The sequence below is a fragment of the Megascapheus bottae genome, chromosome 8 (assembly GCF_031878675.1).
Source record: "Megascapheus bottae isolate mThoBot1 chromosome 8, mThoBot2.hap1, whole genome shotgun sequence".
NCBI classification, from domain to species: Eukaryota; Metazoa; Chordata; class Mammalia; order Rodentia; family Geomyidae; genus Megascapheus; species Megascapheus bottae.
The window spans coordinates 15,913,040-15,932,999 of NC_143516.1; the positions used below are offsets into that span (position 1 = coordinate 15,913,040).

Sequence of the window (19,960 nt, forward strand, 5' to 3'; positions counted from 1 at the left end):
CAGGCTGGCTTTTAATTGTAACCCTTCTAATTAGGTAGGATTACAGGCATGAGATACCTATACCTGACTGTGATTGTTTCTACTTTTTAATGAAAACAACATTAGGCCATTAGTTCAGAATAAAGATGAAAAAGGTTGTAGAAAGTTAAGGAGAGCAGGACTTAGCTGGAGGAAGTAAAAATAAAAGAAAGTTAAGGAGACTGGATGCTTCAAAGAATTAAGCCCACAGAAACAGTGTGAGAACAGATAGTTTAGATAGAATATTGGTACCACTTTTTGTATGTAACAGTCTCACTTTCATCTTCATGCATAATGAGAATGAAGCTTTTGTCTGACACAAATTAAAGCATAAACTTTGGCACATCATTTTTCATTTTTTATGATTTTTATATAAATTTCTAAAAAGGGAAGTATACATAACTTACAATTTCATTGTATCATGTTATGGGAATGAAAAAGTTGTGGCATATAAATTGATTACCACACTTTTTTTTTGGAGGAAGTGTTTAATAAGCATATTTTATTTAAATAAATCCTCCAGTAGGAAATGGGAGAATTCACTGCCTTTGACTTAGAAGGCTGTGTAAATATCTGCCCAACATTCCATTATTGGAAACATCAGTATTTCCACATACGGTTCCAAGAGGATTTAAAAGTCTCAAAATTCTGGGTCTCCTTTGGCTTGCTTCTCTCTTGATTCCACCCAGGCTTTATTAATGGTGCGCTTCATACCATCACCTCCATCTTCATAAATTTTCTTTGGAACATTCATTAATCCCTCACTAGGATCCGCTTCAGTGTCATATGAAGGCTTTTCTTTCTCTTCGCACTCCTTTTCCACTTGAGTCAAGTAATCCCATCGTACATTTTCTGCTTTCTTTCTACATAAGAACTGCATCCGTCTTGACTTTTCTTGAACTGCCTTCTACAGAGATGGGCTTCAAGAGATTGTTCACTATCATGGAGTAACTCGTCCCATTTAGATTCTTTTCCAAAAGATCAAAGGACCTGCCTGTGAAATGCGCCTGTACATTCTCAATGGGAACCTGATGAACTCCAGTTAAAGTAATGTAGATTTTCACAAACTTACCTGACTGATCCCATCCATAATTGCTGATTTTCACTGCATATCCAATTGTAATGGGAGCAACAACAGCAGCTGGCTTTTCATGGTCAACCTGTGGTTTCTTCTGTGATTTCCGTTGCATCTTGTCCTTTATTTCTGTCTCAGTCTTAGATTTTTCAGATGTAAGGGCATCACGTATTCTTTTCCTAGTCGACTTTTCCAGTAATGCTTTTACTTCTTCTAGGTCTTTCTGCAGCTCCGAAACTGCAGCCGCCTGCCGGATCCGGGAAAGGCCTCCTAGAGCGCGACCCCCGCGAGCAGAGACCCCAAGCGCCGGCACACGCAGCGCCCAGGCGCCTCGCCTCTGATTACCACACTTTTGCTCATAGCAGATGGTCAATATATGATAGTAAAAATGAGCACCCATTATTTCAAACCACGTTAAAAACTGCTCATAAAATTACAGGTACAGCTGGGCACGGTGGCTCATGCCTGTAATCCTAGCTACTCATGAGGCTGAGATCTGAGGATCAAGGTTCAAAGCCAGCCCAGGCACAAAAGGACCTGAAACTCTTATCTTCAATTAACCTCTAGAAAACAGGAAGTGGGGCTTGGCTCAAGGGTAGGGTGGTAGCCTTGAGCTGAAGAGCTCAGGGACGGGGCCCAGGCTGAGTTCAAGCCCCAGGACCCCACTCTCCCCCCAAAAAATTACAGGTATAAAATTCAGTCTTTGAGAGAAACACCGATCTGATCATTTGCTCTATAGAATTTTCAGTTATTTAATAAGCTGCAATAATGTAATTAAAGAATTCTAATCATATTTATAAACTGTTAATTTGTGGACCGTTTTCCCAGTACTGTGTGATTTTCCTTTGTACACAAATAATGTGATCATTTGTAGCTATCTGTATCATTATTTTATACATTTTAGTCTTCTCCTAAAGACTTCAAGCTACATCTTGCCTTGATTTAACACTGTGTGCCGTACTTGGAACAATACAAAGTTCTCTCATTATGTAGAATGCATGGAACATGAGTGAAAACTGGCAATAAACAGTGTCAGAACTCTCAACTGTAGGGTTACGAGGTCAAGATAGTTTGGTGTTGACTGAAACTCTCGCAGTATACATCTCCTCGTTATAGCAAGCTCATAATGGCCTATTAGTGTCAACCGAGCAAAATATTTTCTCATTGGATTCAATATTTTCTGTTCATTATCATGTATAGATGGACCTGATTTCTCCTATTAGCACAGAAAACTGGACAGGCAAAAGGACTTGAAAGGGATCCATCCTTGAATGTATGTATACTTCTTGTTTCTTTTGGACATGAACCCAGTGTTTATTTCCATAATTGTATTTATCCAAGAACTAATTCCTTCAAGTTCTTGATTTGTTCTTGCATCTCTACAAATGTTTTTGACAAACAGTAACTCAAAAAGCACATTTTACTCTTGACAAGATGTATTCACAAATAGGACCTTTTGTTTATTACAACCTTCAGTCTCTTGGATAGTGCAAATTGAATTGTCTCATAGCCACTATGAAGAAATAGTTTAAGAAAGTAAATTTCACTCAAGTCCACAGAGCTAGTGAAGTAGTAGAGTTGGACTTAACCTGGTATTCTTACTGGCTTAGGTGTCCTGCTACTCAAATATTATGTCCCATTTTAAAATGTTAACATTATTCTAGTCAGAAAATCCCCAAGGATGTGAAGTTATAGGGAGAAGTTGAGTAAGTTGCTTACAGATCCTGATAATTTAGTGTCAGAACTAGAGTTAGAACACTTTAAATAATAAGGCTAGATTTGTTCATGTACAATAGACTGTCTCCAAATTCCAGAAGATGGTTTAAAGTGGATTAGATGAGGAAAGCAAAGCATTTCAAGATCATGCTTATGCATTTCAGAGAACAGCCATTTATTGAGGAAAGATGCAATGTTCTAAGAGCCAGAAATTCCCATTCACCAGTGGTGTGGGAAAAAGTTTTGAAACTAAGAGAGTCCTAATTGTTTCTTCACTTTAACCCGTAATCTTAAGGGGAAACGATCTATAAAGAATATTTAGCTATTTGGTCATGATTGGAGTAACTGAAATTTGATTTATGATCAATTTTTAAATTTTCACTTATTACATACCACTTTGTGCTTTTGGTTTTGCTTTATTTTTATTATCTATAAGTAGTCTTGCAAGACTAGATTGTGAGATCAATATAAAATACATTTTATATATAAGCAATGAACAATCTGAAATTAAAATTTCAAAATAGTGGCATGAAATGAAAATGATATAATGATGAACCTGGTAAAAGATGCACAAGCTCTGTTCATTGAATACTACAAAATGCTATTGGATGAAATGAAGTTTGTAATGGAGATATACAATGTCCACAGATGCCTAAAAAATCCTGGTCAAAATTCTACCGAAGCACCAAACAAAAAAATATACCTCCAAAAAATGGACAAACTGACCAGACAAAAGGGGCAAGTAGGACATAGAGATATCAAGTATGTATGTGAAAAGATGCTAGGTATCTTTAGCCATTAGGGAAATACAAATTAAATTATAATTAGACTCCTTTATGTAACTAATAGGCTGGCTAAAAGCAGAAAGACTGACCATATCGATATTGGCAAAGGAAATGCACATTCACCATTAGGAAGGTAAAAATGTCTGACCACTTGGGAAAACTTTGTTCATTTCTTAAAAAGATGAATACTTGAAGAGAAGAAGAGTAGACAAATGCTCTCTGTCTGTCTGTCTCTCTGTCTGTCTGTCTGTCTGTCTCTCTCTCTCTCTCTCTCTCTCTCTCTTTCTCTCTCTCTCTCTGTCTCTGTCTCTCTGTCTTTAGGTGGGATGGATGGAATATTAAGAAATGGAAGAGAATAATGAAAAGATTGATATGAAAAGGAAAACTAAATTTCTGTTTATATATATAAATGGATAAAAACTCTGAGTTTGAAACCTATTCAACAATCAAAAGGAATGGACTATTGACTAATTCAGTGGCATTGATGACTCATAGAATAATTTTGCTAAGGGAGAACAAAAGCTAGATGACAACATTTACACAAAATTGTAGGAAACACAAACTAGTCTTTAATGACAGAAGCAAATTAGTGATTGCTTGGAGTCACAGGAGAACAGAGTTTGGGGAAGGGACACCCAGGGGAGTGAGAGAATTCTGTGTGATAAGAGATTTGTTCAGTCTCTAGAATGGTGATGACAGCAAACCAAAACACAGTAAAGCCACCAGTACAACTGTGTTTACTACAGCACAATTCACCATAGCCAAGGTACAGAATCAGCCCAAATGCCTCCCAGTGGATGAATGGATCAAGAAAATATGATATGTATAGACAATGGGAGTTTACACATCCTTTAGAAAGAATGATATTTTACCATTTGTAAAGAAATAGGAAGACTTAGAAAAAAATTATGTTAAGTCAGTCAGCAACAGAGAAGCTAGATTTAGCTTACAAACTCATAAGTAAACACGCTGCAAGTATGCACGTGTACAATTCAAGGGATATCGCACACCTGTAATTCCTTAGGAAGCCTAAACTAAAGTTCAGAAAATCAAACACCAAGAAGCAGGTACTTGAAAGGGGTAGGGTGGACTCAAGAGGGTATATGAATGAAGGAAGAACTGGGGATGTGGGTGGGGGACTCAACCAAGAATTCAATGTATGTCCTCCAAAATTAAGAGGAGGGGTAGATAAGGGGATGAGTAAGAATGTTGAAGGGGGTAATATTGATCATATATTCACAAACTAATTTGTTAAATGACAACTTCTTTGTACAAAAACATGAGAAGGGGTATCAATGTGTGTGAGGTAATATACCTTCTATCTGGTGAATATAACTGTAACCCTTCTATTAATTACAATTTCAAAAAGTTTGAATAAGGATTTATTTTAGTAAAATAACGTTTGGGTAGGAAGAAATTGAAAAAAGAGAAAAATATTTCCTCATGCAAGAAATGGGAGTTAAAGACTCCAGACTTTTATTTTACTTTGTTTTCCCCCAGAAATTTAGCAGTTTATTTTTTTGAATGAAACTTTCTTTCTTATTTTAAAACTAAAATTTTACATGTTTTAAAAATGTGAAGTCATTTTTTCTCCACAACCCCGCCAGCAACTGTCATTGTCTGAGTTCAAAATCTTGGCCATTCTTGTTGGGCTAAGGTGGTATCTTAGGGACCTTCCCTAAGATACCACTTCCCGCCATACCACTTCTGGGCATCTATCCTGCACATCATGACCCAAGATATTATAAGAACACCTGCTCAGCTATGTTCATCTCTGCACTATTCACAATAGCCAGGCGATGGAAACAATCCAGATGCCCTACTGCAGATGAATGGATACAGAAAATGTGGTATCTATATACAATGGAATTCTACATAGCCAACAGACAAGATAAAATAATGGCATTCGCAGGGAAACGGATGAACCTAGAGTGAATCATGTTGAGTGAGACAAGTCAAGACCTAAGGAACAAAAGGCACATGGTATTCTTAATATGTGGCTATTAAATCCAATGAGTACAAGAGCGAGGACTCAATAACTGCATACCCAAAGCTATGAACATGGTAATGGAAATATAAACATAAGTATATAGACATAAAAACCTATGACTCTACAGACATAATGTTTTATTTCATAAATTAATATGTTTCTATGACATACAAACCCTTGGCCTAATTGTGATTAAGTTCTAAATACTAAGTCCCAGTGATTGTACATAGAGATTCCCTCCTTGAACACTTGTATGTTAAACTTGTCATTTAAAATATGATGTAAAAATCAACGTTAATAAATTCTTTAAAAAAATGTGAAGTCATATCATACCCTTCAAATACATACAGTTGATGTCAGATTACTTATTCCTCAGCCTGTTAAGGAGAATATGGAAGTAGTTAATAAAGCATTTTGGGGCTTTGAGAAAACACAAAAATGTCTGTTGAAAATGTTACTTTAAAACTGTGATTACTTTATTTGTCTTGAAAATTAATAAGTGAAATAAAAATAACTGTATTCCTACAAGAATATTCCAAAAATACGTCAGTCAATTATATCTTAAGTAGGCGTTTTAACCTTTTAAGGAAGTTTGGTTCAGCCCCCTCTCCCACAATTTATTCCCAGTCAATTTCAATCTCTAATTTTTCATATTCTCCCACACATTACAAAAATCTTTATTGCTTCTTTACCTCTGGATTTGCTAAAATTTTATTGCTTTCTACAACTGTGATCAGGACCAAGTTCAGGCAAGTGACATGAAGTCATGCCACGTGTCAACCACTGTTTCAGTGAAAGTCATCTTTTTACTGCTAATGGTGCACAGGAAACCTTTTAAGTTTCTTGTCGAATCATCTTTAGTCATACATGCCATAGAACCTCAGTATGTACCAATGTTATTTTTTTAAGAAATAGAAAATGCATTTAGCAAATTTCCAAGAGTGGTAAAACCAATAGTCTTTTTTTTTCAAACATTATCTCTTTGTGTTTTTCAATGGGTTTCCATCTATGAATATCATGCTCCTAGATGTCTGTTTGTGGATGATTCAAGCATGACGCTTCTTGTTGAGCTACGAACCCAGGGATCATATTTACTTATGTTTGCTTCTTCACTCAGAAATGTAAACTAATAATATTGAAAAGCAGGACAACATATTTATTAAACATTACATGTGACCAGCACTGGATTTAACATCTTATCACATTATCAAATAATCTAAATCTCACAATGATCACAAAAGAATATTTTGGTAACTCTGTTTTACAGATAAAGGGCTGAAGTTTAGAGAGCAAAATGAAACTGATTCATTAGCAAGTGGTTCCAACAGCTACGAGATACTCAAATAGGAGATATGGGGTTATGAAATTCACAAGTAACTACCACTATGTACCTATCAGAATAATGAAAATCAAAAAGGATAAGAAACAACCAAGATTGATAAAGATGTCCACAACCAGATCACATGTGTTTCTAGAAGATAATATACTAAAATCATGTGAAAAATTGCATGTCAGCTGCTGGCCAGTTTAAATTTGTCCTGCTTATGACCCAAGCATTCTAGCTGCAGACAGATACTTGAGAAATGAGTACAGTTATTTCTCTTCTCTTTTTTTGCCCTTATGGTTAATCTCATATTGTTACTATATCTGATTTTGTTACCTGGTATATTGTATATACGTTTATTTGTTTATATGAAATAGGAAAGGGAAGGGGAAAAACAAGATGATTCGGAGGGAGTGGGAGAAGGGAAATGGGGACAAAAACATGAGAAAAGGTATCAGTGTGTGAGAAGTAATGCACCTACTACCTGATGAATGTAATACTCTTTTGTGGCTAGCTTTTTTCTCCCTTAGCAAAATTATTCTATGAGTCATCAATGCCACTGAATTAGTCAGTAGTCCATTCTTTTTGATTGTTGAATAGTTTTCAAACTCAGAGTTTTTATCCATTTATATATATATATATATAACAGAATTTAGTTTCCTTTTCATTAATTATATATCGAACTGGAAATTATCTGAATGTCAATCACCAGAAGGATATATAAACAAATAATGACAAATAATAACATCATAACCAATAACAAATTAACTAGTATAAGATGGTAGATGTGGACCTCAGAAACCAACTTTTAGTGACAAGAGCCAGACATACACATAGACATCACTCCATCTATATGAACTTCTAGAATAAGAAAAAAACTAACAAATTGGCAGAAATTGGAAAAGACTTCTTCTGGTAGGGGTGAGCCTAGAAGTAACACAAGGGAACTTCAAGGGACTGTGCAAATATTCTTTAGATGATCTGGAACATAATATATGCAAAAAACCAATGAGCTCTCAATGATGTGTTGCAATACATATTTTTTGTAAGATAACATGACCTTGGCTTGTTACTTGCATAGAAAAGAACATCACAGCTTGATTTCTCTGCAGTCCCTTGAATAATTTCCCACTGCATTCAACTGTGTATCCTTTCATTGCCAAAAAGTCAGATGCTCTTTCTTTGATCTATATTTGTCTAATGGCTGTATTGTGAATGCTATTAATTAGTCATTTGGGATTCACAATATTTATTCTTTCATGATCCAAACAATACTATTTCTATTGGGGATCAGTGAGAGGTTGTTGATGGATTTTGGCCTACAGATCTTATTCTGTAAACAAATGGTCTACATATGGCTTTCAAAAGCATTAGAAACCAAAATTCTTGAACATTGTCCTCATTTGTATTGACTTTCATTAACCCACCCTTAAACCTACAGGAACCTTGAACTCATACAGTGATTAAGTGTACATATGTGTATATCCATGTGTATGTGTTTGATTTGTGCTTGCTGAAAAATGATTTGCTAGTTGATTAAAATGATATAACAATTTAGAAAAAGTTCAGTTTTCCAGAAATGTTTGGAAAGAAAAGAGCCAACATATGATAGTGCTTATCTTTGAGATGCTATATTCGAGTTTTCTATAGCATGAACATTTGTGTGAGAAAAGAAAACAAATTGAAATTCAACAAAATTAAGGAATTTGTCACACTGGAAATGTTACAATCTGGTTGATACAATTCCAATTATTTCTGTACTAATGTTCCACACAGCAGTGAGCAGCACTACTGATCATCACTAGTGAAAAGTAGGTAGAGTCTAAAAGGAATAGCAATACACTAAGGAGAGAAGCAAAGGAGTGGGGAAGGAAGGAGATGGGAGAGGAGGCAGATAGTTTTAGTCTTTTAAGGGGATAAATATCCAAGAATGAGACTTGAGCATTGTCACTTCAGATCTGACCTTGACTTTTCATGTCAAGTCAGGTACAAGGTTCTCCGATACCTTACAATTCAATAAGGTATGTTAGAAGAAGTGGGGTTTTACCAATATCTCTATCCCTTGGAAAGAGAAGGTCTAGGTCAGTCTTATCAGGCTCCCATTCACTAATGGGAAATGTATGTGCGTATGTATGTACGTATGTGTGTAGACATGTATATACATATATACTGTGCATACATTATATGTGTATGTGTATATGTATCAACTGATGTCTTCAGGAGTAAATACATCATGTCCTGAGTGTCAAATCCTAGTAGGATTACCAGGAGCAATTGTGAGGAGGGGCCAGTTGATGAAGCTCATGGAATTGATGGAGACACAGGCTTGGGAGTTGAAAGAGACTGAGGGAAATCAGGTAGAAAGACCCCACAGATCCTCCTTAACCATGAGTTAGACTAGGATTGGAAGTCAGGGCAATAGGGAGGGAATTCCATGCTCCTTCCTTAACAGGTGTACCAGAGGACATTCCGCTTAGCCTATATCTGGAACTCAAGACTAAATAGTGTTTTATTTTCCTAAAGCATGTAGCCTAACTGAACACAGGAAGGGTTTCCTCCTGACTTATTTGTAAACCATGATGGGAAAATAACTTTTATTATGGGTGTATATCTAAAATCATTGCTACAAATGATTAAAATAGAATGAATGAAATAAAACCTGAAGGAAAGTAGTGACAGAAAGCAGTGAGACTGCTCTGCAATGACGTAATGTTCTTCCCCACACACATATGCATGTGCACGTGTAGGGAGGCACACACACACACACAAACACACACATACACACACAGACACACAAACACACATCTTCACAACAGGTGTCATCAAATGGCAGACTCAGAAAGCATGTCTCAGACACACATTGTGAAGATTCCTTTAGGCCCGGTAGTTTGAGTTATTCCCCTTGGCTGAGTAAATAAATGGGATGACAGTCCTGTTTCCCCTACATTGACACTCATCCTCTCACGTGGTTTTGAAGTACTATAAGTTTAGCAGCACACCAGGTGTGGGCTGTAAATCTGTCAGCAGAGCTAGAGACAAGATGTGGAGGAAGAAACTTCTTTATGTGCTTTTGAGTCACTCTTGTGAGTGGTGCTATTCAATAGACTAAGTTTTGAGGTACTTGGTCCTTTTCCAGAATTTCAACATAGCAGAAGCTTCCACTTACTTATCTGAATATTATAAAAGTTTAACCAATTTGTTACCTATACAGAACTGTGCTCATATTAATTCTTTACATGCACTTCACCATGTCGTCTTGTATTGACAATGGCATCATTCTACTATATATATAGTTTATATAATTTTATATAATATATAATGTATTATAGATAAATGGATAGATAGATGGATGGATAGATAGATAGATAGATAGATAGATAGACAGACAGACAGACTGATAGCTGTCTTGGTCCATTGTCAAATTTTTCTAATCTCTGTTGCACACTTATCCTTGAAACTTTCAATAGGGGAGTGGAGAAATAGGGTAGGGGAGAAATATTCTAGCTGAGAAGCCATGCTAGTATGTTCTGGGAAAGGAAGGAGTATCACATGAGTTTCACAAATGGGGGAAAACCTAGGCTTGTTCTGGAAAACCAAGGCTGGCTGAAGCATGGTCACTCAGTGCCACTTAACATGGATTTGTTGACTGGGAAGAACCATATGGTCTGGTAGGTGACGGTGAGAGGCGTGGATTTCCTTTAACCTACGAGGGAAACTGTGCAAACACATTCGTAGTTATTAGAATGTGCTTATAAATTGACAAGTAAACATGATGGATAATAAGATACAAAAGGTATACTTGAACATGATAAATTGAGCAGGACTCAAAACATTCACACAGTGAGACTAAAGGAGGATTAAAGGAGGATATTCTTAGGAGAGGACTACAAAAGCTCAATGGGCATTTGCATGTGATCATATAAAATGATGTTTATTGAAATGAATTCCAAGAAATAGACACAAGAGCCTTCTTTTTTACTTTTTGTGATTTATTTTGTTTTGTTCTCCTCCCTTTGTCACTGTTTTTGATATCTGATATCTGTGATTTATATCTTGTATGTAAGTCTGTCTGATTTGGGGATGGCAAAGGGAAGCACAGAAATGGTGGGACAAAGTCTGGACTAATTCATCAGCGATACTCACCGGACACTATTTTGGAAATGAACTAAAGAAGTTAGGGAAGAGGGGAATTCGGGAGGGAAAAAAATCAGGATAAAACAAGAGAAGAGTTAACCCTGTTCAGAAAGAAATGTCCTCATTATTTTATGCAATGGTAACGGTATAATGTACCTCACCTTTCCAATAAAAATTAATTTAAAAAATAAACTGAGCAAGGGAGAATTGTCAAAGTGTTTAGAACGAAACATTAGAAAGAGACGAGGGGAGCACTGAGGAACACATTTTCTGGAATCCTGAGACCACTGGAACTGTTTCTCGGTATTCATACACTAAAATTATTTACAGTATGACAGTTTATCATTCCTGTGAAATAGGTCTATTTAAAATTAATATTTAGGAACCAATGTGTTCAAGGTAATGGGGGCTGGGTTTAAAGTGGGGACATAGATTTTAAAGTCTATTATCAGCCACTCTCCTGTAGTCTTCTCATTTTAAGCCATCTTCCCATTACTGACACTGTCCAGTGGCTGAATGGTCACTACATTTCTTTGATCCAGTCCAATACTGGATTTATCAGTAAGCCAACCACAACACATTTGGCTTAGATGCTTCCTGTAGCCCCAGACACATGTGCTGTGCCTCAATGATCTCCACAGGCTACTTTTTCATCTGATTAAGAAGTCAGGGTGCATACTTGTTTCTCAGCTCTGTGGACAGGAGCTGGTGGGTGCACACAGAAGAAGCCTGGCCACATGCGTACAGGAACACAGAAAAGCATGGAGGTGAGATCCTCATACAGAAGGTATCGTGGTGAGGTATCAAAAAATGTTCTCATTGTTGGAAACTCTTTATTCTTAGTGACTGGTATCCCAACGTTGTATGAATTATCAGAATTGTTTTTTAACCTAGCATCAATACTTTTGAGGCCAGTACCATCTCACACTTTGTTCAGTGCATTTGAAGAAAAGTAAACATTTAGAGCTGGAAGTGACTGGCAAGATGACTCACTTAAGTTGTTTTCAAATTGTGTCTTGAGAAAGATAAGCGTGGAAAGGAGAGAGAGGAAAGATCAAGGGGAATAAGACTCCTTCTTCGTTTGCCATATTGACTGTCTATCTGGATAAGATTTTTGAACAAAAGAAACAAAGAAAAAGAAATATCTTCTGGTTAAAATATTTGAACTTACCTAGCCTTAATCGTTGCAGAAAAGAAAATGAAAACTCAGAAACTAAGATGACTTGCTTAAGAACTTACAAGGAGTCACTGTCAGGCCAAGGAACTTTTCTTCCTAATTTGTCAACTTGAGAATCAGTGTGGTAGTGTGAGGGATGAAGTGTTGGTCAACCGATGCAGACTCGTAATAGCTATAGGCTATTGAGCATTTCATTTTCCCTGTCTTAAGGCATTATTTACAAAGCTATTTTCACTATATTTTGTTTCCCTGTCTTTTATTACATTTTGTCTCAGAATTGTGACTTTCAATACGTGATCCTTGAAATGTCCATTTCAGACCCATATTTTGGAAGGACAGTTATCTTGATGGGTAAATGGGAGTTCATGCATATTCTCCATCAGAGCAGACTCCTTAACTAAGGCAACCCAGAGCCCAGCTCTTGGCAGCATGTCTATACACACTGGATTTATATATTAATAATAATAGGCTGGAATTGAGTAAGCCACTTTTAAAGGATGCTGACTTATTATTAGTGGTGCAGCACCATCTTCTGGTGATAGGAATATTTATACCTGCACTGGTGTGAAGTGGAAACCCTAGAAGAACCTGTTTTTGTTTTTAGATTGGGGTAACCATATTAGAGAGGGAAAAATGTGGAAATATTTTGTGATCGTATAATGAAATAAAAAGACTATCCTTTTTCAGACAAAAATGCCTTCATTTGCTATATACAATAACCAAATATATACCCTTACCTAGAAAACTGAGTATGTTCAGGAAAAGGCTGGGAGCTGAGGTTTACCAGATGGGAAGGGAACTGAACAATGGAGCCTGGCGCCACCTTGTGGACAACCACATTGGTCGATAAACAGAAGAGATGAAAATTGGTTTCTATTGGTGGAGAATTTTATATGAACTGTTCATCCAATCACAAGTCCTTGTTAGCTCTCTAAGCTTAGATCTTTAGAAACAGTAACTCCTTCAAGTCTGTGTTCCTACCCTCATCCTGTTTTAAATAAAACCCGTAGAGTAGATATACATAGCTGTCACATTTTAGTCTCTTAACTTTGGTCTTCTCTCCTCTTCTAAGGATTTTTGTGATTGCGTTACTTCTATTTGGATAATGGATAATCCAAAAACAATCCCTACTCATCATTTCAAGATTGATGTCTGCCCCGAAGTCCCTTTTGTTGTGTCAGTTCTCCTCTCCATAGCTCTTTTTTACCTCAGTTAGGGTGGTATTGGGGAAGTCATTGTTTTGAATACAAAAGCAGAAATGCATATTTAATAGTTTTTAGGATTGTTATTAACTTAGACTTTCTTTAGCATGATCTCTTTTATAGGACAAAGTACAACCTTGAGAAATCTTACCTGGCAGCAATCTATCTTGGATATATATATATGCATACATATACTGTCGTATTTCACAAAATTATTTACTGCTTTCAACTATCATATTCCAATTTTCTTGCTATGATAGCTCTAATCATTTTGTAGTCTCATAATCTAGGGTATCTGATTTTCTCACAAGATCATGAGCTTATTAATGTAAAGTATCAGTTCAATTCGGCATACCCTCTTTCCTTTAATTAAGTTCTAAAATAAACCAAATGAGTAATAGATCTCGTTGAAATGACATGCAGTAATGGTCACATTGATGTGAAATTGCTGAAAATGAAAATTCAATTATAACTGCATATGTCACACTAGAAAGACATCACAATATAATGGTAAAGCTATAATGCCTTTGCATTATTCATTCTTCTAGGTTTCAAGTTTCTTGTCTTACTTTTCAAATCTCAATCTGTTCTGAGCTCACTTTTATTTATGATGGAAGTCTAATTGCAGCTTTTTTCATGGTTTGTGTCACATAGTTGTGCTTTGCTTTTCAATTGCCAAAAAGATTCACAGAACAATGTAGTCTGACCAACAAACGGTAGATCCCAAAGCTGTGTTATTATTAATTGAGTTTTATTAATTATTTTTTTAGTTATTTCTACCTTTTCCTATGACATCAATGCTGTGATCTTTGAACAGAACCAGTAATATAGTTAACGTCTTTATTGGCAATTCATGGCAATTTGATAGGATTTTTCCTGGAGACAGTCTGTAATGAAGAAATAAAGCCCAGACAGGTTGGGATTTGATGACAGAGCCATTATGACCTCTTCCATCGGCATTACGATAACCTTGTTAGGGCAGCTTCCAAAGATAGCCTGGCCCCACGCCACCGGCTAGCTTGTGCTGCACTGGTACAGAGAAAGCTCTAAAGTGTTTTCCTCCACAGTAGCTGACTCTATGTGGGGACAGAAGCAGGAACAGTGTGGCTAATAGTACTCCATCTTGGAAAGCATGCATTTGGCCATAGTTTCTATATTAATACAAGATATAATTGGGATGGTTCGTTTGATCTGCCAGCTGGACTGAGACATAGTGTCCAATATTATAAAGGTATGTCTTTCTTTCTTTTCTTTTTCTAAAAAAGTAAGTTTAACAGGGCTGGGAGTGTGGCTTAGTGTAGAGTGCTCACGTAGCCTGTACAAAGCCCTGGGTTTGATTCCTTGGTACCACATACACAGAAAAAAATAGAAGTGGTGCTGTGGCTCAAGTGGTAGAGTACTAACTTTGAGGGAAAGAAAAGGCCCAAGGGACAGTACCCAGGCCCTGAGTTCAAGCTCCAGAACTAGAAAATAATAATAATAATAATAATAATAATAATAATAATAATAAGTTTAACACTTGAATTGGTCAGCTCTGAGTAAATGCATAGATTCTATTACATAGGTGGGTTCTACCCAAGTAAAAATAATTTTTTCACCAGATTAAGACTTGAACTGCAACTCTTCTCTACATCTCCTGCCTGGTTGCCTATTCTGAAGACTTTAGACTGGCCAAGGTTTGCGATAATGAGAGAAAAACCCCTTACATTCTATACAGCAACTATATGGAATAAGCTGTATCAATAAGCTTTGCTGTCCCCATATGAAGTTCAAACCAGCCTATTGTCTGACTGATTAAATACTTCCCACAACATGTCTGCTGCATCCTGGCTGTCTTCAGATTGGAAGATCAGGAGAAAGAAGCCACGTGGCCACTGGAGTTACTTTCTTGTCGGCAAGGAAACTGAACAGGCCTGTTTGCCACAAGTCCTCCAGGAATCTTTTTATCTGCTTACACAAAAGTGGAACATTTTGTTAAGAAAAGAGAAGTTTCATGAAACCTGACAGCTCATTTTCCTGAAGTGCAGGAAATTAGATTATTATCACTCACAAAAACTTCAATTCTGCATCTCTGAGCCCACCTATCTGATTTCACAGAGGTTTACACTAACAAGAATTTCTAAAGCGAAGGATTGGCACAGTGACAGGTGCCATTTTGTTGTGACTATTACAGAAAGTAAAGTTTGAAAATTGCAAATTTCTCAGGAAATGCTCAGAGGGTGATGGAGCCATTCTCACACTGTTTGAATGAGTTGATTCAAAAGAGATGACTGGAGAGAAGAAAATAACTGTCTCCTAATTGTGAGTCTGGACTAATTAGAGCTTCTTTCATCTTAAATACATGGCATGGGAAATGTAGGAAAATGTGACTGAAGAGAAGAGAGAAGGCTTTTTAAACTCCAAGAGCTTTTATAAGCAAACATTGACTATCCAAAATAACTGAGCAAATGTTAGCAAAAAGATCTGTTGAAAGCAAAAAAATTACTTTCAAGAGAGTTAGAAATTATTTGGAAGAATGAAAGCCACAGCTATGTTAGCAATCCCTTATAGCTTTAGTGGATAAAGAGAGGCAAGAAACAAAAATAAAACAGCTTTAAACTGCAAACTGATTTTTCTGTTATAGTGGCAAAGGTCCAGAAAAAATACTTTCTAACTTTGATGTTCGATATTTGTAGTATTTGCTTTTACAATTCAGATTGTGTTATATTATCTCTCTCCCCCCCTCTCTGTATGTGAATAAATACCTATTGTCACCTACCTCAATTTTTGAAGAAATGGATTTTTTTCTTTTAGGTTAAAATGTTTACTAGAAATGGACTATCAACCTAAGGAAATTTTCTTTCCACAGGACATGATTCATTAAGTTTTTTTGTAGAATTGGGTTTGATCTCAGAGGTCTTGCTTGGCTCACTTGCTTGGCCGGCAGTCTTACCATTTGAGCCACACCACCTTTGCTGTTTAATTGGAGATGAAATCTCGTGGGCTTTTCTGTCTGGGCTGACTTCAAACTTAGATCCTCTGGACAGCAATCTCACAACTAGCTAGAACTACCAGCATGTGCCTCCAGTATCCAGCCTATTTTGTTTTTACCACTGCTTTTTCAATTTCAAATGACTAAGCTTCATTATTTCTAAAACGTCCAAGCATCCTTCCCACACATTGTCACTGCTGCAGCTGATTCCCCTTAGCCATGTCATCTGCATGCCATGTTTGATGCAACAAACAAGGCTATGCTCAGAGACATTGGGAGGCAATCATACAAAGTGTTATCCCATCCAAGTACTTCAGGGATCTCTGCAAATGAGCCCATGCTACGCCCTGAGCTCCATAACTTACAGCCACTCCACATCTAACCTCAGGGAAAAGGTAGGGGCAGACTGGTTTGCTGTGGAGTCTGCAATGTGAGACTATGAACTTGAGGTTCTGTCTCTGTCTCTAACTTCGATAACAGGAAGTGTCCCGTTGCTCATCTGAGGGCACTTTCCAGCAACTGTGAAATCCTCTTCAGGTCACTATCTGCATGTTTCCCAATGATCTTCTCTTCCTCTGTGGACTTCGCACAGTGATGTAACTCACGGTTAGGGAGGTGACATGAGACGATTGTATTTGTGTTGGGATACATCATTGATTCATGGAGTTATGAAGAGAAGAGTGGGATTCTAACTCTGATTTTCACCGCGAGGATTGTGTGATTGCTGGGCCAGATTCCCTTTGTATCTGAGAACGAATCTTCCGTCTAATCCTATCTAACCTCAGTGCTCTGAGTCAGACACTAAATTATGTGTGCAGAAAAGGCACTTTGGGTGGGGTGCCTGGAAATGAAAAGATATAGAGTACATGTCTTCTTTTGGGGGAAAAAGTTTTGTTAATGTCAAATGTCTTGCTTGACATTTAGATCTTCGACTTTGGATTTTGTTTAAATTGGTTTTTTTCCCATTTAAGAAGCTAAAGTCTAATACAAAATTCTAGTGTTGGCTCGCATTTATAACCAGCTTCTTTTGTTTTACAGTTTAACTGAGATTCCCCCAGAAAGTAACCAGCACAGTGAAGCCCCACCGTGCTGACCAGGACTCAATATTTCCTGAAAATGAAGCCAGATCTTTTCTCGTACATCCTCTAATTCGGAGTAAAGACCTGTTGGCTTTGTCAAAATGAAATCAGTTCTCCTGTGTGGACTGCATGGTTTTGTCAGATAAAGAAAGTGTTAGCAGACAGATAGCAGAACATAGGCTAACCGGTGAGGACCCCAGATTTTCTTTTTTCTTTTTTCTTTTTGCCAGTCTGGGGCTTGAACTCAGGGACTGAGCACTGTCCTGAGCTTCTTTTACTCAAGGCTAGCACTCCATGTTGAGTGCTATTGCACCACTTCCAGCTTTTTATGAATAGTTTTATTGAACATTAAGAGTCTCACAAACTTTTCTGGTCAGTCTGGTTTTGAACCACAACCTTCAGATTGCAGGCTCCTGAGTAGTTAGGATTATGAGCTTGAGTCACCAGTGCCTGGTGACCCCAGGCTTTTAACTGTAACAAATTTAACAGAAATACAAAACAAAGCAAAACAAAAAAACCCCACAGATTTAATGGGAGTTCACATTAAGCATTCCCAACAAATAATGGATTCTTGTTAGCCCGAATTACAATTGTTCTCCTAACAATCCAACAGCCCTTCAAGAAAACGGATGAGTTTGTCAAACAAGATGACAGGATTTTTTTCAAGGTCAATAAAGGTGAGCTAGCATGGTTGCCAAAACAGCTCTTGGTTTTACATAGGAACACTGATGGAGCAAAATGTGCATACATTTCCATTACTGGTTAAGCTTTTTGAAACATCTCTGGGTGAAGACTGTATTAGTATTTTCTTTTTTCCAGGCATGTGGCAGAGCATATTTCTGTGCCTGGCAGCAGCTACAGGTTAATCTTGGCATTTACAGCCTTCTGGCTGGGCTCTTAGACCACCCTAGGTCCAGTGATATAGGGGAGTGGGTCACAGGAGAAGGTCACCTGGATCTTTCCAGAGGGAGCTTGCTGAATTGACACTCATTTCCAGCACAGTGTTATGTTTTCAAGTGTGTTTCAGGCATAGCATGAAGAAAATGGGACTCCTGAGCCGCCTCCAGCCAGTAACATGGACCATGGGCTAACAGCCTGGCCACTCCTACTCAACCCAGAACAGTGAGGCCAGATGGCCTTACTGGAAAACCTCTGTGCCAGCATATCTCCATACAGACTGAGACTCCCTTGGAGTGGTACTGTAGGATTTGTTTTCCTCCTTCTGCCTCTCCTTTCCCAACTGTGGAGTGTGCAGCTTCTCCTAGCCCATTCCTGCTTCCTCTTTTCCTTATCCACAATATATAGAATTTCTAAATCTGTATTGGTGTCCACTTCCACTGTAAATCAGTATCCCTACTGATACAATGAATTAACAAACACCCATTATTAATCAGTCCCATATTGCTCATATTCCAGTTCTAACTGAGCACACTCTGAGAATCCTGTGTGAACTGGCAAGGTTGCCCATCCCCCTCCACATATCCTGTGGAATGATGAACCTCTTCATACTAAGTCAGAATTCTTGCACCAGGATAGATGCTTGAATAATCCTGCAAGGAACTACTCCAAAACATAAACTTTGAAGTCTTGGAAACACGGTTATATGGCAAAGAGAACTGAAGCATCAGTTCGTGGTTGGGGTAGAGATTAGACTTAAAATTATGAGGCTTTAACCCATAACTAAAAATAAGTTAGCTATTGGCAGGGTGCCAGTGTTTCATGCCTATAATCTTAGCTACTCAAGAGGCTGAGATCTCTGTTTGAAGCCATCCTGGTCAGAAAAGTCTGTGGGTCTCTAATCTCTTAACTAACCACTTAAAAGCTGGAAGTAGAGCAGAGACTAGGTGGTAGAACACCAGCTTTGAGTGAAAATGCACAGGGCTCAGGCCCAGAGTTTATGTTCAGTACTGAATACACACACACATGCACGCACATACACACGCACACACACACACGCACACGCAATAGCTATGAAGAAACAGACACGAGAGGCCTTCGAGAAAGAGCTTTGCTGAATAAATGAGGAAGCACACAAGTGTACATCACTATTCTGGAAGCATGTAGCTATTTCCTAAAAAAACATGAAACGCTGCTATCATGGGAACCAGCAATCACCTTCCTTTATATTTATCCTAAGGATCTGAAAATATATGTTCACACAAAACATGGGAGAAGCTACAATGTCTCATCACAGTTTCCAGAACTCGGAAGTAAGCAGCACAGTTTTGATGAGTCAAGAGCATAACTGAATAGTAGCTTCCAGCTAAAAGCATATTATTTAGCACTAAAATGAAACAAGGTATTATGTTGCCTGCTTTAGGTTGGTAAAATACCACAGCTGAGGTGAATGATAAAGAAAAGCCATTGACTTCTCATACTTCTGGGCAATGAGATGTTCTCCATCCAGAGCAAGGCCTATATAGGCTGCATCATCCATGGAAGAAGGTCAGAAGGGCAGTAGCAGGACAATGCTGAATTTATTTTTATAT

At 37.5% G+C, this 19,960-nt stretch overlaps 1 pseudogene; it reads right to left on the reverse strand.

Moving 5' to 3' along the window:
- Positions 1 to 498: 498 nt before the first annotated feature.
- Positions 499 to 1,208, reverse strand: LOC150059581 (calcyclin-binding protein pseudogene; annotated as a pseudogene).
- Positions 1,209 to 19,960: the final 18,752 nt, after the last annotated feature.